Source organism: Tiliqua scincoides, chromosome 5 (genome assembly GCF_035046505.1).
Source record: "Tiliqua scincoides isolate rTilSci1 chromosome 5, rTilSci1.hap2, whole genome shotgun sequence".
Taxonomy (NCBI): domain Eukaryota; kingdom Metazoa; phylum Chordata; class Lepidosauria; order Squamata; family Scincidae; genus Tiliqua; species Tiliqua scincoides.
The window spans coordinates 82508921-82515286 of NC_089825.1; positions in this window are offsets into that span (position 1 = coordinate 82508921).

A 6366-nucleotide genomic window follows, 5' to 3' on the forward strand; every position below is an offset into this window, starting at 1 on the left:
CTCAGAGTCTTGGGGACCACCTGCAGTCCCCAGACCACAGGTTGGGAACCGGTGCCTTAGACACACCATTGCTCTAGATGTCCCTAGCCCCCAGAAAAAGAACACATTTGGAAACATATGATAGCCCTCAGTGGTAACTAAGGGCCCAATCCTATCCAATTTTCCTGTGCCGGTGCAATGGGGCATGCACTGCATCCTGTGGTGGGGAGGCAGTCACAGAGGCCTCCTCAAGGTATGGAACATTTATTCCCATACCTCGGGGCTGCACTGGTGCTGGAAAGTTGGATAGGATTGGGCTCTAAGTAGGAGAGCAGAGAAAGACCCTGCTTGGTTCCTTTGACAGTGTGATTGCATCCTCTCCCTCCCTCAAGCTGCTGATTGGCTCCATGCAAGAGGCAAGCTTGAGACGTACATTGTGTCAACTCCTTCCCCACCTCCTCCAAACAATTTAGATTTTTTCCCCATCAGAACTTTCTATATTGAGAAACAATCACAAACAAGAGGGTCTGAAAGCCAGTTTATACATTCAGAATAAACACATGGTACAGGCCAAATAGGAGGACTCTCCCGCTGCAAGCAAGAGATTTCATGTTTCAGTGCTCCCACTTTTGGTGGCATTTTTTTTAAAGTCATCTTTGCATTTAGAAAATGAATGTGTTAGGAAGAAAGAAAGTTATTGGCTAGGTTAAAAGCTGTTGTAGGGGTTTCTTACACACAGGATCATTTATGCACCCCCCCCACACTGAAATGGTACAGCCCCAAGAGGACTGCACCACATATATATTCTCACAGTATAGCTCTGCTCTTACAGCCCAATCCTAACCAACTTTCCAGGGCCAATGCAGCTGTGCCAATGGGGCACACACTGCATCAGGTGGGGGGAGGAGCAGTCATGGAAGCTATCTCAAGGTGCGGGAATGTTTGTTCCCTTACTCAGGGCTGCATTGTGCCTGCATCAGCACTAGAAAGTTGGTTAGGATTGGTCTGTTAGTCATATTAGAATTAACAGTGGTTGGAGAGGAGAAGGCTCTTCTTCATCCCAGAAGCTTGCATTGTAAGATAACTCTGTATAATGGCAGCAAGATGGAACAGGGTAATTAAATTTATTTTATGTGTTTCTTGAAGTACAATGCAAGCCTGGCATATTTGTATGCCCTTTGGCTGCACTAAGACACTAACCTATTTACTGGGCAACTGGCTGGGATCTTACCTCAATTAAGAAGAACAAAATGTGACATTAAAAAAAAAAAAAAAGACCGAAGAGCAGGTCGGTTCTGGAGAAGGAAGGGGCCTGTCCTCGACAGCCTCCGGTCTCTGTAATTTATGCGTATCTGTCAGACCTGCCTGCAGTCAGCTGGAGGGGCCAGAGGCAAATTGCAAGATCTCAGGCAGGAATGGGTCAGAGGTAGGTAGCATGGACTGAGGCAGACAAGAGCTCAAATCAAAGCCAGAGGAACCGAGATGTAATCCAGGGCAGGTGGGAAGTGGTCAGGTGGCTCTAAAAGGTACCTATTTCATCCTCAGAGTTGTTCAGACTGAGGAACCAAGCCAGAGACAAGGTCAGACATGGACCTATTGGCTCCCCAGATCACCTGTTCCAGCTGATGAGATGCAATTCCCCACAGTGGCGGGCCAGTGCAGCTTATCGACCTACTGGATGGGGGGTAGGGGGTAATGTAACACCAAAATCTTGGTAGGTTAGCTGCCACCAGAAAGGAAAATTTGCCCCCCAACTGCCAAAAACCAGAAGTGATCACAAGATGCCTTTTCTCTCTCCACTTCCTATCCAGGTGAGCCTGAAGGACTGGGATTCCTCTGGCATGGAAGCTGGTGACCCCAGCTCCCCAGCATTCACACTTGCCCTGAGTCATGCTAGCCCTGAGAGGTTGTCAGGGCAGGAGGAGTTAGTTTTTTGCTCTGAACAGAAGAGGGAATGATACAAATAAAAGTTTATTAAGGAAAGGGATGGTGTAAACAGGCAAACAAGCACTTGGGACGAAATAAAAACAAGTATAAGTTAGAGGCAAACTGAACAAAGTAAGAACATGAAGCAACTTATCTAGACAACCCTGCTGAACAAGGTACCTGCTTGGATACAATTTTTCTGTTCACTTCCTAGGGAGCTAAGGGGCCGTCAACAAAAGATTGGCAACCCTTGCCAGGACTTTAAGGTTCAGATATCTGTTTGTCTCACTAAAGCTGCAATCCTATGCACCCTTCCTTAGGAGTAAACCCTATTGAACACTTGGGCTTTCTAAGATTCATTGGATTGAGCAGCATCACCATTTTCGCATCTGTTTTATTTTATTTATTTATTTATTGGATTTGTATTCCACCTTTCTCCCCGAAGGGCACCCAAGTTTCAATTGGATTTGTAATGCAAATATATGTATCAAACTACTTATAACCTGCCTATTGATGTACAACATTCAAGATAGCTTAAGAAATATTAAAAACCAATAAAGAATGAACACCTTGAAAAACAAACCTAATTAATAAAATCACAGCTAAAATTCCAGCATGCAATAGTTAACAGTGTTCAGTGCATAGACCCCACAAAAGACCACTAGAAACAGGTTGCTTTAGTGTAGCACCTACAATCCAGGAAGGACTGAGCATGGCAAGCTTTTCTAGGGCACTTGAGATTTCACTGGTACCACTACAGAGAAGGCCCTGTTCAGTGTTTCCACTCACTGTACTGCAGACAGTAGAAGCACCTGAAACAAATTGGATGTTAACACTTGGGTAGGTTCTTATGTCACTGAGGCCCAAATCCTAACCAATTTTCCAGCATTGACACAGCCGTGCCAATGGGGCATGTGCTGCATCCAGCTGTTGGGTGGCAGTCACAAAGGCCTCCTCAAGGTAAAGGAATATTTTTTCCCTTACCTTGGAGCTGCATTGCCCTTATCTCAGTGCTGGAAAGTTGGTTAGGATTGTGACCTGAATGGTCTTCAAAGTATCCTAAGTAGGGGACTTCAAAGATCAAAAATAGCCCTTTTCATTTAGCCAGAAGCCACCTGGGAACCAATGGTGATGCACACCTGTAACATTTCTTCATCCTTTCTCTGTGACTGCTGTAACTGCCTGCCAGTCCTCAATCTTCCTTGGCTGATGCATGAAATTCCACAGTAATTGCACATTTCCCCAGGGCCCCAATGAAGCTACCTCAACACCACCAGGGCTGAAACCACACAGACCTTCCATCTTGCCGTCTGTAGAGGTTCAAGACTTGAACTGGGACTGAGACACCCAAGTTGACCTTCTCCTCAGCCACAAAGCTCCCCCACATAAGAACTCCCTGCAAATAACAACAACACTCTCACATCAGATAGAACGACTTTCACCCAGTCGTTGCATATTCAACTTGCATGGAGTCCTTTGGTGGTCATAGTGATGTTTTCGTTTAGCATAGGGAGACGTGGAAAAAGTGTCACCCCCCCACCTGCATTCTGAAATGGTACACTTTGCTCTGCCAACTCATAGTCCTGGCCTGAGAAAGCCCTTTCTCTGGACACCACCACCCTCTGTGGGCAGAAGCATCCGGAATAAGGCCTCCAAGGGTGATCTTAAAAAATGGCCAAGTTCATGTGGGGGGGGGGGTGTCTTCAGATAGTCCCAAGCCATTTAGGGCTTTATAGGTTACAAACAGAATCTTGAGAAGGGGCTGAAAAAGGCTTCTCTGGCACGGTAGCACCTTATTCCTACAGGCCCCAGAAATGCCAATCTCCAAAGCCGGCATCACAGATTCCGGCTATATTTTTAGTTTCGGTTAAATCTGAAGCAATGGCAGTCCCAGGTGTTTCCTTTCCAGAACCTTGTTAGGATTTCCCTCCATTCAGGCACTCAGCACTTTCCCACCAGGAGTTATTTTTAGAACGTGCTGCCCTTTCTAGTGATGGCGGCCTGGGGGAGGGGGGGCCAAAGCAGAATCATTGGGGAGAAGCATGAAAAGCTTGTTTGATCTCTTCTTGCAAATCCCTGGTTTCCAGGCAACAGGGAAACACACTTGAACTTTCCTTCGGGGAGCCCTGTCGCTTCTGGGCTTGAGAGGGAGAATCTGTGAGCTACAGAAGGGGAGGGGGGGCTGGGGGAGGCAAGCAGCTTTTAATTGGGAAGGTTGCATTGACTCACGTAATCGAGGTGGTTAAGAAATAATTCTCTGGGCCAACCCCAGACCTGGCAGGGTGCCTGGAGGCGGATAATCCAAAAAGCGTCCCCCAAAACACACACTAATTAACCTGGGGCATGAGCAATCTGCTGAGAAGATCCACTATGCATAGATCTCCTACTCATGAACAGGAATTCGATGAGATTGCTACTAGGGGCTGGATCTGGCCATGCCCTCTTCCGTCAACTCAGAATAGGGGCTCAGTACAAATTAACAGAAGAAGAAAAAGAAAAAAAAAACACCCAAGTGGAATGTGGTACAGCTCAATGTGAGATGGCCTGAGACAGTGGCTCAAATTCGAGCCCCCCCACCCCACCCTGAGCCACTGTTTGCAGAAGGTTACAGAGGGGCCCATGATTCGATGACAATTAGATGGCATGAGAAGATGGGGCTTATGAATGTCATTCAAGCCCCCCTGCCTCTTTCCACATAATTGGAGCAGTGGCTTGAAATTGGCCTTTTCACAGCAACAATGTGGAAAGCAGAAGGGGATAGCACGAGAAGGGGGGGGGGCAGAGCTGCTGGACTGAGGAATGCCTGGAAGAGGGAGAAACTGGAGATGGTGGGTGTCAGAGCCACATTGTATGCACCTGTTGGAGAGAAGTTGGGTGGTGCCAGTGTGGATTTTCATGTCCCTAATTATGGTGGTGTTTGTCCCTCCCTCCTGCTGCCCAATCAGATGTCATAACTCTAGGACGTCGTTGTGAGAGCATGTCAAATAGGGTGGGAAGCCCACTTCTTGCTCTTCTCAGATAATTAGATCTAGTCTCTCTCTCTCTCTCTCTCTCTCTCTCTCTCTCTCTCTCTCTCTCTCTCTCTCTCTCTCTGTTTGTGTGTATGCACATGAGTGTTCTAGAGCAGGGGTCTCCAAACCCCGGCCCGGGGGCCAGATGCGGCCCGCGGCAAGCCTCTATCTGGCCCGCGGCCAGCCTCTTGTCCCCTGAAAGCCTCTGGCCCACTTGGCTGAACATGACAGGAACTATGCTCTGGTTGCGTCTGGAGGGTGTTCAAGGGCCAGAGAGGTTGAATGAATGAGCCCATTCATTCATTTATTCACTCATCTAAGTTCCATCTCTAATTTATTTAAATAAATTTTATATTTAAATTTTATTTTCCGGCCCTCAACACTGTGCCAGATATTTGATGCGGCCCTCTGGCCAAAAAGTTTGGAGACCCCTGTTCTAGAGAAAGATCTCAATCAGTACCTCACTGTTCAAAATATCACTTATTCTGTTCTGCTTTTTTATGACTCCAGTAAATCTACTAAGACCAGAACATCATTAACATCCTTAGGTACGATCCACAGTTTAGCTTCAGTGTTTTTTCCAAGCAGCAATGGGCTTGTCACCTAGGCTGGTTACCCTAGACCCTTCCCCCCCCCAACATGTTTGGGGCCTGACCTGAGTGTTAATTCATAAGAGAGGGAGAAACATTTCCCTCTATCCACTCTGTTCACACCATTCTAGTGGCTCAATCCTGTGGGTGTGTTATGCCAGCAGAACATGCATTCCAACAGCATAATGTGCTTTATGGCAGTCACAAATACAACTATGCCAGTAAGTGTGGACTAGCCACTGCTGCATGTGGCTAGATTCGTGCTCCAAGGGACCAAGGATTCCTGCCAGTGCAGATAAGGCTGTGCAGGGAGATGGAACAGGGCAGAGGGTGGAGTGGGTGGAACAGGGAAGAGATGGGGGCAGATGGAGGGCAGATTGGGCCCCGGAAGGGGGCAAGTTCAGTGGCAGCAGTGCTCGCCAAATTCTAACCCCGTTCCTGGGCCTGATCCACCTTCACAGATCAGCATGGGTTTGTGCCAGTGATATCACTGTCACAGGTCCAAGTTGACCCATGCTAGCTGCTGGGGCTTACCCTGGAAGCAAGGGCACAAATGTTGCCTTACCCCAAGGAGGCTTCAACATGCTGAAATGTCCACAGGTTACAGCAGACGCCATGTTGGTGTCACTACATCTCTGCTTGGGGAGTTAAGTAGGATACGTTTGCCCATTTGACGAATTTTTGATGTTGTGAAGAACATGAATTGGAATTCTTTGGATGGGGATAGTGTTCATTGAGGACTGAGGGCCAAATACATTTGCACTAAGAGGCATGGAAGAAAATACATCTCCTTGAGAGTAAGGATTGTGAATGAGCCAGCCTTCCCTCCCAACAAAAGATGTGGCCGGATCTTTTGGAGA